General features: G+C 46.2%; 1 protein-coding gene across 7 annotated transcripts in view; it reads left to right on the top strand.

The window, feature by feature from the left end:
• Positions 1 to 4,463: 4,463 nt before the first annotated feature.
• PTK2B (protein tyrosine kinase 2 beta) overlaps positions 4,464 to 14,907 on the top strand; it is a 119,793-nt gene continuing 109,349 nt past the window's right edge. For 4 of the 7 annotated variants that reach the window (XM_081188452.1, XM_081188451.1, XM_081188450.1 and 1 more), the window contains exons 1-2: positions 4,464 to 4,610; positions 6,610 to 6,682. The gene's annotated coding sequence lies outside the window, so the exon portion shown is untranslated. Of the gene's footprint in view, positions 4,611 to 6,443; positions 6,683 to 6,952; positions 7,033 to 14,907 lie in introns of those variants that run through there. The other 3 variants (XM_081188448.1, XM_081188449.1, XM_081188447.1) reach the window with 3 other exon arrangements.

The following is a 14,907-nucleotide window of genomic DNA, read 5'->3' as shown; positions in this document are numbered from 1 at the left end:
GGTCAGACCTCACCTGGAGTACTGTGTCCAGTTCTGGGCACCACAATTCAAGAAGGACACTGACAAACTGGAACATGTCCAGAGGAGGGCAACCAAAATGGTCAAAGGTCTGGAAACGGTGCCCCTTATTACCCTTGTTATTTATTTCTGTCCTGGAGGTGTTGCTGAACTTGATTAGGAAGGATCAGCGGGTGGAAGGAATACAGGTCGGAGGAAAACAATATAAGCTGAAGGCTTTTGCAGATGATTTGGTTTTGACATTACAGGAGCCAGAACCTAGTACAAAAAGAGCTTTAGAACTAATCTTTGAGTTTGGTCGGGTGGCGGGATTCAAGTTGAACAAACAAAAAACTAAGGTCTTGGCAAAAAACTTGACACCTTCAGAAATATATGGGTTCCAGAAGGAAACAGAATTAAATGGGGTTACAAAAGTGAAATACCTGGGGGTTAATTTGACTGGGAAAAAATTGAATTTGTTCAAAGATAATTATGAAAAATGTTGGTCTGAAATTAAAAAGGACTTAGAAACTTGGTCAAGATTGAAACTTTCCTTGTTGGGAAGAATTGCAGCAGTTAAGATGAATGTATTGCCAAGAATGTTGTTTCTGTTTCAAACCCTTCAGATCGTGGACAGAGTGGAGTGTTTTGGAAAGTGGCAGAGGGACATTATGAAGTTTGTCTGGCAGGGCAAAAAGCCCCGAATAAAATTTAAAATACTAACAGACGCAAAGGAAAGAGGGGGATTTGCCCTGCCGGACTTAAGGTTGTACTATGAAGCTGCATCCTTCTGCTGGATGAAGGATTGGTTTTTGTTAGAAAACACTGATGTCCTAGATCTGGAAGGGTTTAACAATGCTTTTGGGTGGCATGCATATTTGTGGTACGACAAGGTAAAGTTTCACAAATTGTTCAAAAACCATATTGTCAGGAAAGCTTTATTCATTGTCTGGACTAAATATAAGGACTTACTTGAAAATAAGACCCCGAGGTGGTTATCACCGACGGAGGCTAAGGCCAGAAAACTACTTAACATGGAGAGTGGCTGGGTAAAATACTGTGAGATAATAGAAAGAGTTGGTGATACTTGGAGGTTGCAGAGTTTTGAAAAATTGAAAGGAAAGGTGCGAGACTGGTTTCACTATGCCCAAATTCTAGAGATCTTTAAAAAGGATAAAAAAATTGGTTTCCAGGTGGAAAAATCAAAATTAGAGTCAGAACTACTTGAACCTAAGACGAAAGTGCTTTCAAGAATGTATAACTTGCTGCTTAAATGGAACACTCAAGATGAGACAGTTAAATCAGCCATGATAAAATGGGCACAAGACATTGGGTACAACATTATGTTTGAAGACTGGGAAAGGTTATGGACCACCGGTATGGAATTTACGGCATGTAGTGCCTTAAAAGAAAACATTATGAAAATGGTATATAGGTGGTACATGACCCCAGTCAAACTTGCAAAGATATACCATCTGTCTGATAATAAATGTTGGAAATGTAAGGAGGCTGAAGGAACATTCTTCCACCTCTGGTGGACATGCCCGAGGGTGAAGGCCTTTTGGGAAATGATTTATAACGAGTTGAAAAAGGTATTTAAGTATACCTTCCATAAGAAACCAGAGGCCTTCCTCCTGGGCATTGTAGGCCAGAGAGTGTCAAAGAAGGATAGAACTTTCTTTTTATATGCAACTACAGCAGCAAGAATCCTTATAGCCAAATATTGGAAGGCACAGGAGCTACCCACGCTGGAAGAGTGGCATACGCAACTGATGGACTACATGGAACTAGCCAGTGTGGTGTAGTGGTTAAGAGCGGTAGTCACGTAATCTGGGAAACCGGGTTCGCGTCTCCGCTCCTCCACATGCAGCTGCTGGGTGACCTTGGGCCAGTCACACTTCCGTGAAGTCTCTCAGCCCCACTCACCTCACAGGGTGTTTGTTGTGGGGGAGGAAGGGAAAGGAGAATGTTAGCCGCTTTGAGACTCCTTAAAGGGAGTGAAAGGCGGGATATCAAATCCAAACTCTTCTTCTACTCTTCTTCTAGCCGAAATGACTGGCAGAATCCGAGACCTGGGAGAAGAGGTAGTGGAAGAGGATTGGAAAAAAATTAAGGACTATCTACAAAAACATTATAAGTTATATGAATGTTGAGAATTTGCTAAGTTTTGGGAAAAACATGCTTCAGTATTGAGATCTGAAAATGATGGAAATTAAGTTATGACTGTGAAAAGTTTAAATTTTAGAGTATATAATTAGATGAAAGTACAAAAACACATGAAACAAGGTATCAATTTGCTGTTTATTTTTTATTGTAAAGAAAGCAGGGGATGGAAGATGTGGGGAAGTCCAGTTGATTATGAAAAAAAATTTTCTTTTATCTAATTTCTTCTTTCTTTTTGTAAAATCGCTTTTGTTGTGTTATTGACGATGTATTCTGACCTTGGAAAAAAAGCAATAAAAAATATTACTAAAAAAAGAAAAAGAAAAAAGAAACGATGCCTTATGAGGAACGGCTAAGGGAGCTGGGCATGTTTAGCCTGGAGAAGAGGAGGTTAAGGGGTGATATGATAGCCATGTTCAAATATAGAAAAGGATGTCACATAGAGGAGGGAGAAAGGTTGTTTTCTGCTGCTCCAGAGAAGCGGACACGGAGCAATGGATCCAAACTACAAGAAAGAAGATTCCACCTAAACATTAGGAAGAACTTCCTGACAGTAAGAGCTGTTTGACAGTGGAATTTGCTGCCAATGAGTGTGGTGGAGTCTCCTTCTTTGCAAAGGCTTGACAACCATATGTCAGGAGTGCTCTGATGGTGTTTCCTGCTTGGCAGGGGGTTGGACTCGATGGCCCTTGTGGTCTCTTCCAACTCTATGATTCTATGATTCAATGACAAACTTAGGAGCAAGGACAGAAACCAAGGAAATAAATGTGGATAACCATTTATGTTTTGCCCCTGATCTTGCTGGAGGTTGCTTGAGTCCTGTAGATTTCTTTTGCAGGACAATGAAATGAATATTGGTTTTCATAAAATCATAGAATTGTAGAGTTGGAAGGGACCCAAGAGTCATCTAGTCCAACTCCAATGTGGGGCTTGAACCATTATCCTGAGATTAAGAGTTTCATGCTTTGCTGATAATTATATATATATATATATATAATGTATATACATATATGTAACTGTGCGGCATAAAGTAATGGACAGAAAAAGTACAGTGAGATTAATTGGAAGTCAATTTTAAATTTCTTCTCTATAAGTTTTATAATTGTGTTCAGTATCAGGAGTATATATGATGATAATTATATTAATCTTCTTGTATCTTGATGTATTATAGTACTTTAATATTCTTTTGGAAGCCGCCCAGAGTGGCTGGGGAAGCCCAGCCAGATGGGTGGGGTATAAATAATAAATTATTATTATTATTATTATTATTATTATTATTATTATTATTATTATTATTATTATTATATTATTATTATTATTATTATTATATTATTATTATTATTATTATCTTATAGTGTGGTGGTTTGTTTGATTTCCTGTTATTTGTTGGTTTGTTTGTATGTTTGTTTACTTGTATGTACGTCTGTTTTCTCATAAATGTATTTATTTTAAATTAATAAAGATAATAATAATAATACGCCACTGATGTTTAGTTGGAATCTCCTTTCTTATAACTTGAAGCATCTTTGGCTAAGCAGATGTTGCTTCTTCGACGCATGTAGTCAAAGAGAGAGAGAGATGGCTGCCCTGCCCTGTGCTTTTGTCGTTACCTGCACAGGTGAGGCCACGCCCACCTCCAGTCCCATGCAGAGGAAGTATGTCCCAGCCCAGAAGGAAACAGGAAGTTTACCTGCTGGCTGGACAAACATTCCTCCCCATGTGTAAACATGTTCACTCTAGGAATGTTGTACTTGACTGCTCTCGTGTTTCACATCCCATGTTATTTTGGCGATCCCAGGGTGCTTTTGCCTTTGACAAACTGAACCATGCAAGATATCTGCTGGCCTCCAACTGCACAAATGGACCACCTTGCAGAGGAACATCCTGGTGGGTGCGAATCATTCAAGAATCACCGCTCTTCTGTTCAGATTTATGGGGGACATAGACTGTGCCACTTCAGCCAGCTAGTAGAGGCTCACACGATGGGACATCCTTCCATATGAAACAGTTCCTCACACACAGAAAACTAGACTATCAGGGAGACGGTGAGGCTAGTACCATTGTTCCTGAGAAGCTAGCTTTCTAACTGCAGGGATGTGTTGGTATCATCATAATCATTTTGAAAGGAGTTGCATTCAGTCACACCAACGCCCTTGTACCACTTGCAGCCTGATGCATTGAGAATGAGGCTTTGGTTTTTGGATTCAGGAAGGTGCCTTCTCATGTAAGTACGCACATTCTCTCATTCGCAGCATCTACCCTTCAGGGCCACGTGGTGGCAGCACATGCACAAGAACCCATGGGTGTGTGGGTGTTCTCTGTGCTGTTATTTTTAACTCTGAAATCTTTCCAAGTCCCCCATCACATCCCTCAGAATTCACCTGCCTCCTTCCACAGGCATCACTTGGAACAGTGGCTTGTTTGAAAGACGGACGGGAACCCTGTTAAAAGTAAGTTCATGCTTTTAAGTGACGGGAAATGAGAATAAACGCTTCCCTACCCCAGTGCTCTAGGGTTGCTGGGTAGCATTCTTCAATATTTCCTAGTTTTGCCTTTTTCGAGGAGGAAGTGGTGATGTGCGGAGCTTTGCTCAGAGGTTTCTCGAGGTCTTGGAGGGGGAAAAGGAAAAATGCTGCAAATTGACTTTTTTGTTCCATTGGGTCCCAGAGGCTGGTTGTCACCAGAGGGCTGTGATGTGGGGGAAGAGAAGCTGCTGTTTGCAGTCTCTGCGTTTCCCAGCTTTGCCTGTTACCTGCTCTGAAGAAGAGGCTGGATTCAGCAGAACTCCCCTTGCTCCATGTGGCTTGGTTCGCTTACACGAGTTCTCTAAAAGCCAAGCTGCAGGGGAGATTTTTGCAATGCCAATGCTTCCTTTTAGAGCGGGATACGGATCCAGCATAACATGGCAAAACCTACAGGGAACAGGCTCTGTTATTCCTCCAAAGCTCTTTGGAGAAAACGCAGCACCTCAACCCCTTCTGGCCAGCTGGGAACATCTAACTTGCAAGGCAGAGAGCCTCATCTCCCACTCTAGGCTTGCAAAAAAAAAAATCCTGCTGTCAAGGTGGCGTCCTCTGGATTTGAGCATGGCGCCCAGAGCTGGTCTAGGTGTGAAGCTGGTAACTGAGGGGTAGTGGCGGCCGGGAGATAAAGACTGTTCATTTCTAGCACTTTCAAGACACAGAACCCACCAGTTTCTTGTTGGTTGAAGCCTGGAGCCCAACACATAGGAATATAGGAAGTGAGACCCCCTGATCCATCTAGCTCAGTGACTTTCAGGGGTTTCAGGCAGAGGTTTGAACCCGGGACCTTTTGCATGCAAAAAAGATCCTCCACCACTGAACTATTGCCTTTTCTCAAAAGCCGTGCAGCTAAAACCACAAGGAGTCTTGTGGCCTTGAGCCTACTTTTCTGCAAAGAAGAAAACCCAAACAAACTGGCCCAGGCACCTCGCTCTTCTCCCCTGAGTCAACATTCTAAATCTTCATGTTTTTCAAATAAAGAAGAGCAGGTTTCCATCGGCATCTGATTCATTTTGAAAACTGTTAAAGCATTCTTTTTCCCCTCTGCAACTAAGCTCCTAGTTGGCCGCTGTGAAAAGAGAGTGGCAAGCTAGATGGTATAAGTGTTCTTGTGTTTTTATATTGCAAAGCGCCCTGTGATCCTCGGATGAGGGGCAGTATAGAAATTTAATAAATACAATATAAATAAAATAAATAATGGGCTACTGGTCTGGTCCAGCAGCCAGGCTTTCCTTCTGTTCCAGATCTGCTACTCAATCCTGAGAACGGGGCACACTTATTTTGCAAGTAAGAATACCTTCTCCACCCATTGTCAGGGTTGGAAGATGTTAGCTCAGAATGAAACTCCATTCCTTTTTTTAAAACTGCTAGGGTTTGGTTTTGGTTTTGCCATGCTTAAGCTTTAAATTTGGGTCACTGCTAGGAGATCTGTTCAAAGGTACTATCCTATGGCCATTAGAATGTGCAAACATCAGTATTACGCAGAATTCTTTATCTGGTAGCTGGCAGACTCTTGTGTGACTCGAAAGCTTGCACGCTGCTGCATCCACAAAAGCTGCTTCCACGAAAGAGAACCCATCGCAGGCCACATCTCCCTTCTTTTCTGGGACAGGCAGACCCAAGATTTTTGTTTTGTCTGCTTGCCGTTATGACGGAAGTAGTCCCCACTTGTAGAATATTCATGCCCTGGTTTCACACACACACACACTCCTCCTCCTCTGAGCTCTTTAAGGAAGTGGGCAGACAGAAATAGGGGAGTGGTTAGATGTACGAAAAAGAAAAAGAAACTAGAAAAAGAAAGAAAGAAAAAAGTGAGGGGGAGAGAAGGAAAAACACACCGCCAGACCGAATCATCCCTCCCACTCAGCTCAAGCAATTTGCCTAGGCAGCCAGCTCAAAAGTTCTGTTCACCTGCTCTGGTTCGTAGGAGGAAAATCTCCCTGGAAGGCAGAGAGAGAGAGAGAGCCAACTGCAAAAAGATCAGCCCGGATCTACCTCAGGTGAGTCTCCCCGACCTTTTTCGAACAAGAGAGCTGTTGCGAAAAGAAAGGGTGGGGGGAGAAGCCTTCGCCTTGCTTGCCAAGGCAGGTTCTCTGCATGCTTGGAGGAATATTACAGCTTTGGCAGTCGGCTGACACACTCGCACATAGCTTCAGGGCAGGCGCAACCAGGAAGTAGGAGAGGGGAAGGAGGGTGCGCTTAGTGGATGGGGCCTACAGGGACAACCAGGCAGCTGCTGCGGCCCTGACCTCTTGCCCTCCGGTGCCCAGGAGAAGCGGGACCCTCGCGTGAGAGGCAGCAGTGCTTTGGAACCCTCCAGACAGCCCTGGCTTCGAAGGTGGGCAGAAAGGTAGGAGGCAAAACGTTCAGGGGCAGTGGCAAGGGTTGCTTCCAGCTGTCTGTCCACCCCCAGATGTGCTAGTGCCCAGATGTGCCAGGCTCCCCATTTTCAGGCCCAGTCTGGCTGCTGAGAGAAATAGGCAGCGTGGGGATCCGAAGGGCAAGGTGGCCAGCTGGGCGAGGAACAGTGATTGCTGCCGTGGGGCACATATTTCAAGGCTTCCTCCCTCCCAAGTCTCCTGTCTCATGGGCTGCTGCATGTTCTGGCTTGCCAGTCAGGCTTCAACCCTGAAAACCAAGCGCTGCCGGCTTTTAGGAACGATGTTGGGAGATGTCGTAGGCTGCGCATTCGAGCGAGCGCTCTCAAGAGCTGTGCGGGTATTTGCGCGAAAGTTGCGATGTCTTGGCACCTTTGTTTTCATCACATGGCTTCAGCCCAGGTGCGCTTCTGGGAAAGCACAGACAATGTACGTGTGTGTGTGTGTGTGTGTGTGTGTGTGTGTGTGTGTGGTGTTGGGTTACAATTCTCTCATGTGGAAAGGATCTTAAATTGTATCACTAGAATGAAGAATGCAAAAAACCAGCTCCTTAGTTAAACCACAGGTTCACTAAGGAAGATGGCTCTTGCGACGGATCTAGTTGTTTTCAGCAGTATCTGTGTTTCTTTAAAGCTGGTTGTTGTTGCTTTTTGAGCTGGTAGAAATTTAGTCTTGATTTAATTTCTTTAAACAGAGCAATTGCAGAATCTCCTAGCCAGAAACAGAGAGGCACTGGTGACAGATTTGTGGCTGATGTCTTTGTTTCCCCAGGGTGGCACAGGGTTTTCCAAGGCTTGGCTGATTGTACTACCCTAAGGAGAAGGGGGGGGGGAGTGTGCTGGGCCTCGCTGGATCAGGCCCCAAACTGCACTGGACCTCCCTGGATCAGGCCCCGCTTTCTCATATTGGAATGAAACTTTTAGAAGAAGAAAAGATTCTTGTGGCACTTAAAGATAATGAAAATTACAGCTGCGTAGATAAACATATGCAACAGATCTATCATTTAACAGAAGTACCCAGACTCCCCCCGATGTAATTATAACTCTCTTGATTCCAGGAAAAAACAACGCTATCAAATACATTGAAAAACAAATCTTAATTTCAATATGCTGTGACACATTTTAGAGACTAAATGAAATTTTCTCGTGGCAACAGCTTTCAAGGGCTAGCCTAGTGAAGTAGGCTCTTTCCTAACCATGAAATTATTAGCTTTTAAGGTGGTGCCACAAGACTCTTGGTTGTTTATGCTGCAACAGACAGATTTTTAAAAATCATTTATTTGAGAAGACTTGTATCTTATTTGTAGGGGCGGGGCTAAGCAGTGTACAGAAATATAGAATAAAACATAAATATTTTTGTTAAAAAACAGTTAAAGCCAAGTATGTAAAAACATTCAAAAGATGATTAAAATCAACAGTAGCTGAGAAGAGATAGGACATGTGCAGGTTCTACATCTTTGGATAGGCTTTCCTAAACAGAAACATTTTAACAAAATAATAAAATTCCTTCCAGTAGCACCTTAGAGACCAGCTAAGTTTGTTATTGGTATGAGCTTTCGTGTGCATGCATGTATCTGAAGAAGTGGGCATGCACACGAAAGCTCATACCAATAACAAACTTAGTTGGTCTCTAAGGTGCTACTGGAAGGATTATTTTTTATTTTGTTTCAGCTACGGCAGACCAACACGGCTATGTACAGGTACCTGTAACTAGAAATGTTTTAAGCAGGCCCTGGAAAAAATACAGTGAAGGCATTTGTAGATGGGGAGTTCCAGAGTTTCGGCAATGCCACACTAACTAAAAGATGAATTTCTTACCAGCATGGATCGAATATTGCGCAGCACCCAGAATGGTGCCAGTTCTGTGGGTCGCAAGAGTTGAGTGGGCCTATATGGGTTATGCAATCCTGCAACGAAACTGGCTCCAAGCAGTTAAGGGCTTTGTATACTAATAGTAGCACCTTGAACTTTGCCCTGCAGAAACTGGGCAACCGGTGCAGGTCTCTGAGCGCAGGTGTTGTATTCCGACAAGGTCTCCCTCCTGTCGGCGACAGCGCTGCAACTTCTGGATGGAGCGCGAGGGAAGCCCCACGCAGAGTGCATTGCAGCAATCTAATCCTTAAGCGGCACATTTCTCACTGACGTTAATTTATCCTTAATGGCCTGCCTTCTACTTGGTTGCACAGCCATGCGTGCAGAACGGTGGGTTGGGTTTTTTTGTTTGCAGATTTGGGAAACATTATTTGTTGATGTTTGAGAGGTGGGATAGTAAAAAGGGCGGGGAAAACAGAGGTGGCTTCTGCGCAAGGAGAGCTGGAACTGCATCCTCACACAGCCACACCCCTGGCAGTGAAATATCAGATTTTGCAGTGGGTGGTGCTGGTACAGAGGGTGACAGCCACTTGAGGCGCATGCTTTTTGTCTTCTGGAATGGCCCTTGTTTTGCTTTTAAACCTGCAGCATCTAGAAACCTGATTCCTTTTACAGTGGAACCTTGGGTTGCGAACGTGATCCGTGCGGGAGGCACGTTCTCAACCCGCAGCGTTCGCAAACCGTAGCACAGTGTCTGCGCATGCGCGGCTCGCGATTCGCCACTTCTGCGCATGCGCGAAGAGCAATTTAGCAGTTCTGCGCATGCACGAGTGCTGAAACCCAGATGTAACCCATTCTGGTACTTCCGGGTATGGTGCGGTGCGCAACCGGAAAACGCATAACCTGAAGCATCTGTAACCCGAGGTACCACTGTACCTTCCCACATATTGGGGGGGGAACGAGGCTGTTATTATTGGGTGGTGTGTGTACGGTTCAGTGGCGTAGCGTGGGGGTGCAGGGGGGCCGGCCGCACTGGGCGCAACATCTGGGGGGGCGCTCGCACTCGCTGCTCTCTGCCCCTACTAAAATCCATGGGTTAGGGGGCGCAAATTACTTGCCTTGCCCCGGGTGCTGACAACCCACGCTACACCACTGGTACGGTTATATGGAGACCAGAAAGCAGGCATTGGGGCAACACTTTCCCAAAGGAGAGAAGAAGAAGAGGAACAGGAAGAGGAGGAGGAGTTTGGATTTGATATCCCGCTTTATCACTACCCGAAGGAGTCTCAAAGTGGCTCACATTCTCCTTTCCCTTCCTCCCCCACAACAAACACTCTGCGAGGTGAGTGGGGCTGAGAGACTTCAGAGAAGTGTGACTGGCCCAAGGTCACCCAGCAACTGCATTTGGAGGAGCGGGGAAGCGAACCCGGTTCCCCAGATTATGAGACTACCGCTCTTAAGCAGTACACCATGCTGGCAGCGAGCAGGGCACTTCAGGGATAGCCAACAGGGTGCCCCTCAGACATTGCTGGACCATAACGGCCATCATCCCTGCTCATTGGCCAGGCTTGCCATAGCTACACACCATGGTCCTTTGTCCAGGAACCCTTTTCCTCTGTTCCAAACTCAGGGGATGGGCTAGTTATGCAAAAGGCACTTTACACAGCAAGTGCCCATGGTTTTAGAGCTGAGTCCTGGCTTTGAAAATAATACATTCCCTCCCGGGGACAACAGAGGACGAGATGGTTGGACCATGTTCTCGAAGCTACCAGCATGAGTTTGACCCAACTGCGGGAGGCAGTGGAAGACAGGAGGGCCTGCTCTGGTCCAGGGGGTCACGAAGAGGCGGACACGACTCAACGACTAAACAACAACAACCACCACCCAAGGCACAGGGAGCGTTTGGGAAAACAACCTCCCTTGGTGTGTTGACTTGCTGTCTCTGTTGGAAGTACTGTTCTTGGGGGGACAGGAGGCGGGCAGGTGTGGGGGACTCCCTGGTCCTGAATGGGGTAACTGTGCCTCTGAAGGACCAAGTGCGCAGCCTGGGAGTCATTTTGGACTCACAGCTGTCCATGGAGGTGCAGGTCAATTCTGTGTCCAGGGCGGCTGTCTGTTTTGCATAAGAATGCAAGAACTTAAATAGAACCTTTTGCTGCTGGATCAAACCACTGGCACATCTAGTCCAGCCGCCTGTGCTCACAGCAGCCGGCCAGATGTCTGTGGTAAACCTGCAAGCCGGTTTCGAGCACTAAGAGCAACTTTCCCCTCCTGTGGCTTCCGGTGAGCTGGTGTTCAGGAACAGTGCAGATAGAACATGCTCATCACAGCTAGTCTTGACCTCTGCAGGTTAGCATTTTAATGCCTTGTGGATGTTGCCCCCCCCCCCAAAAAACCCCATGGGTAAGGAGCACCCATCCCAGAATACTCACTTGTTTGGAAGCACCCCTTATCTCGCCATAGAGGCAGATCTTGTGCAGGAGGCACAAGGGGTCAGTGTTGTCTAGTGGTTAGAGTGTTAGACCAGGACTTGGGCAACCAGGGTTCAAATCTTCACTTGGCCATGAAGCTCAACTGCGTGACCTCGGGAGCCGCTCACTGCCACTCTCAGCCTAAGTTACCTCACAGGGTTGTTGTGAGGATTAAATGAGGAGAGGGAGAATGGCCTCGGTCCAGTATATCTGAAGGAGTGTCTCCACCCCCATCGTTCTGCCCGGATGCTGAGGTCCAGCACTGAGGGCCTTCTGGCAGTTCCCTCACTGCGAGAAGCAAAGCTACAGGGAACCAGGCAGAGGGCCTTCTTGGTGGTGGCGCCTGCCCTGTGGAACGCCCTCCCACCAGATGTCAAAGAGATAAACAACTACCAGACTTTTAGAAGACATCTGAAGGCAGCTCTGTTTAGGGAAGCTTTTAATGTTTAATAGGATATTGTATTTTAATATTGCGTTGGAAGCCGCACAGAGTGGCTGGGGAAACCCAGCCTGATGGGTGGGGTATAAATAAATGATGATGATGATGATGATGTACTGAGTTGAATAGGATCCAAAATGCAGCAGTCTGATTGGTTCTAGAACAATAGGATTCAGAATGCAGCCGTCTGATTGGTCCTAGAACAATAGGACCCAGAATGCACCAGTCTGATTGGTCCACAGGAGCCACCCAATCCAGCTCCAGGTGGAAGTGATTGGCCTACAGGTGAATCCTGGAATTAGCCAATCACGTGGGGCCCATTGTGTAAATAATATATAAAGCAGACATTCTGGGGGAACTTCCATTCCTCCTCACCACTATGAGCTGAATAAAGAGCATGAAATCCACTCTGGACTCAAAGTATATTTCATTTATTTATTTATTTATTTATTATTATTATTATTATTATTATTATTATTATTATTATTATTATCACTATTACCATGTTTGCCACCTTGAGCTCCCTAGAGCAGGCTTCCTCAACCTCGGCCCTCCAGATCTTTTTGGCCTACAACTCCCATGACTCCTAGCTAGCAGGTCAGGGATGTAGTCTCAAAACATCTGGAGGGCCTAGGTTGAAGAAGCCTGCCTTAGAGGAGAAAGGTAGGGCATTAATGCAATCAATCAATCAATCAATCAATCAATCAAGTAACAGAAAGAGACTGAAATCAACCGATGAGCCTGCCCCAGGCAGGAATGGGTTATATACAAGGGAAAAGAACTTTGCCATTTGTAGAAACTTGCCTCTCATGTGGGCTGGTAGCCGGGCTGTGCATTCAAAGGGCCGGGGACCTGTGGCCCTTCAGGTGATGATAAAAGGGGGTCATTTGGTCCAACCCCCGGCAATGCAGGAATCTCAACGCAAGGCCCCGATCCAATCTGAAACCATGCTTGTTGTTGTTTAGTCGTTTAGTCGTGTCCGACTCTTTGTGACCCCCTGGACCAGAGCATGCCAGGCCCTCCTGTCTTCCACTGCCTCCTGCAGTTTGGTCAAACTCATGCTGGTAGCTTCAATAACACTGTCCAACCATCTTGTCCTCTGTCATCCCCTTCTCCTTGTGCCCTCCATCTTCCCCAACATCAGGCTCTTTCCCAGGGAGTCTTCTCTTCTCACGAGGTGGCCAAAGTCTTGGAGCCTCAACTTCAGGATCTGTCCTTCCAGTGAGCACTCAGGGCTGATTTCCTTCAAAATGGATAGGTTTGATCTTCTTGCAGTCTCATGGGACTCTCAAGAGTCTCCTCCAGCACCACAATTCAAAAGTATCAATTCTTCGGCGGTCAGCCTTCTTTATGGTCCAGCTCTCACTTCCATACATCACTACTGGGGAAACTATAGCTTTAACAATACAGGCCTTTGTTGGCAAGGTGATGTCTCTGCTTTTTAGCTTTGCACAAGTGCTGGCAGTTTTATTGCTGCGCCGCATGGGGTGTGCACGACGGACTACAACTCCCATCAGCACCAGCCTGATGGGGCTTGTAGTCTGTCAGCATCTGATATATTCATACACTACAAGACGAAAACCCACCACATCTCAGATGTCTGCTGGCTTCTCCAAAGAGTCCTGGGGATTATCAGTGGCTCTGACTGAACCCTCTGTCGAAATCCTATCCCCTAATCCTTTCCACATGTGCCTCTGAAAGGGCTGGGACATTCGTCTGTGTGACCGTGCTTCAGATCGGCCAGAATATAAGATAAAAAATAAAATAAAACTTACACACAGCCCAGCCTAGCCTGTTTTTGGGCCCAAGACCCTGTGAAATTTCACTGTCTGCAGGTGTCTTTGGTCACCGTGAGACAGAAGCACGTTGTGTTCTGTGGCTGAGCGTTGATTCCTTTGCAAGACAGAGGAAGACAAAGTGAGTGTCTGTGCGGTTTGCATGTGATATATATATTTATAGCACGTGCCTGTGGTGAGGGAAGCGAGGCACAATGTATATCTTGAGCTGATATTAATATATGTCCTGTTCGGTACCAAAGGTAGACATCAGAGCCAGGGATGTACATAGCAGAGACGTATAAATGTCAGTTTAATTCATTTTTTTCCAAAAAAATTATTTATTTATGACACAGATAAAAAACACAAACAGAAAAGACAAACAATACGAACAGATTCTTGTCTTATCCTTATTTTTCTAAACATTGTTAATCGGGCTTCCCCAAGTCCCCCCTATCTGATTTTCATTTTACTTCATCTTTAGCAGGTTACATATATTTACATATATTACTGTGGTTACATATACCTACTGTGGAGGGGCGAGGGAGGTATGGCGGTGGGGGCAGATGTCATAGGCGAAGGGGATCGAGATACGGATATGCTCGTACCCCTTCCAATCTGCGCCCCATCCCGAGAGACGAGGGTAGGGTGAGCAAGGATTACTCACCTCCGTCACTGGTGTTGTGCAATGCCAGGTCTATAGGCAACAAAACCGCCACCCTGCGAGATTTCATCATCTCACAGGGGGTCGACCTGGCTTGTGTGACGGAGACCTGGGTGCGTGAAGGGGATACTGTTACCTTACGAGAGATGGCGCCCCCGGGTTTTTCCGTCCTCCACCAGTCACGGACTGTGGGCCGGGGGGGAGGGGTGGCACTATTAATCCGGGAAGATTGTTCTTTCAGGGCTCTACCACCGCCATCGATCCCCGGCATTGAATGTGTTGGCCTACTGTGGGGCTCCGAGGTGAGCTTGGCTGTCTGGCTGGTGTACCGGCCACCTAGCGCACCAGCAGCCACCCTGTCAGGCCTGCTGGAGGTGGTGGCCGGCTGGGCCTTGGAGTTCCCTAACCTATTGGTATTGGGGGACTTCAACATCCATGCCGATGCCACTCCCTCCTCACAGGCTCTGGACCTGGTGTCTTCCTTGGCGACACTAGGGCTCTCCCAGTTTGTTTCGGGCCCCACACATCAAGCAGGCCACACGCTGGATCTGATCTTTGGCGTCGGTATAGATGTGATCATGTTTCCTTCAATGAAGGTGCCATGGTCTGATCACTATGCTCTGAAAGCCAGGATTGATGTTCCACCCCCACCCTGCTTAGGTGGTGAGCCGATTTGGGCTCGCCCGC

Source organism: Podarcis bocagei, assembly GCF_964188305.1.
Source record: "Podarcis bocagei genome assembly, chromosome: 3".
Classification (NCBI taxonomy): Eukaryota; Metazoa; Chordata; class Lepidosauria; order Squamata; family Lacertidae; genus Podarcis; species Podarcis bocagei.
This window is presented reverse-complemented; position numbering and strand designations above follow the sequence as displayed.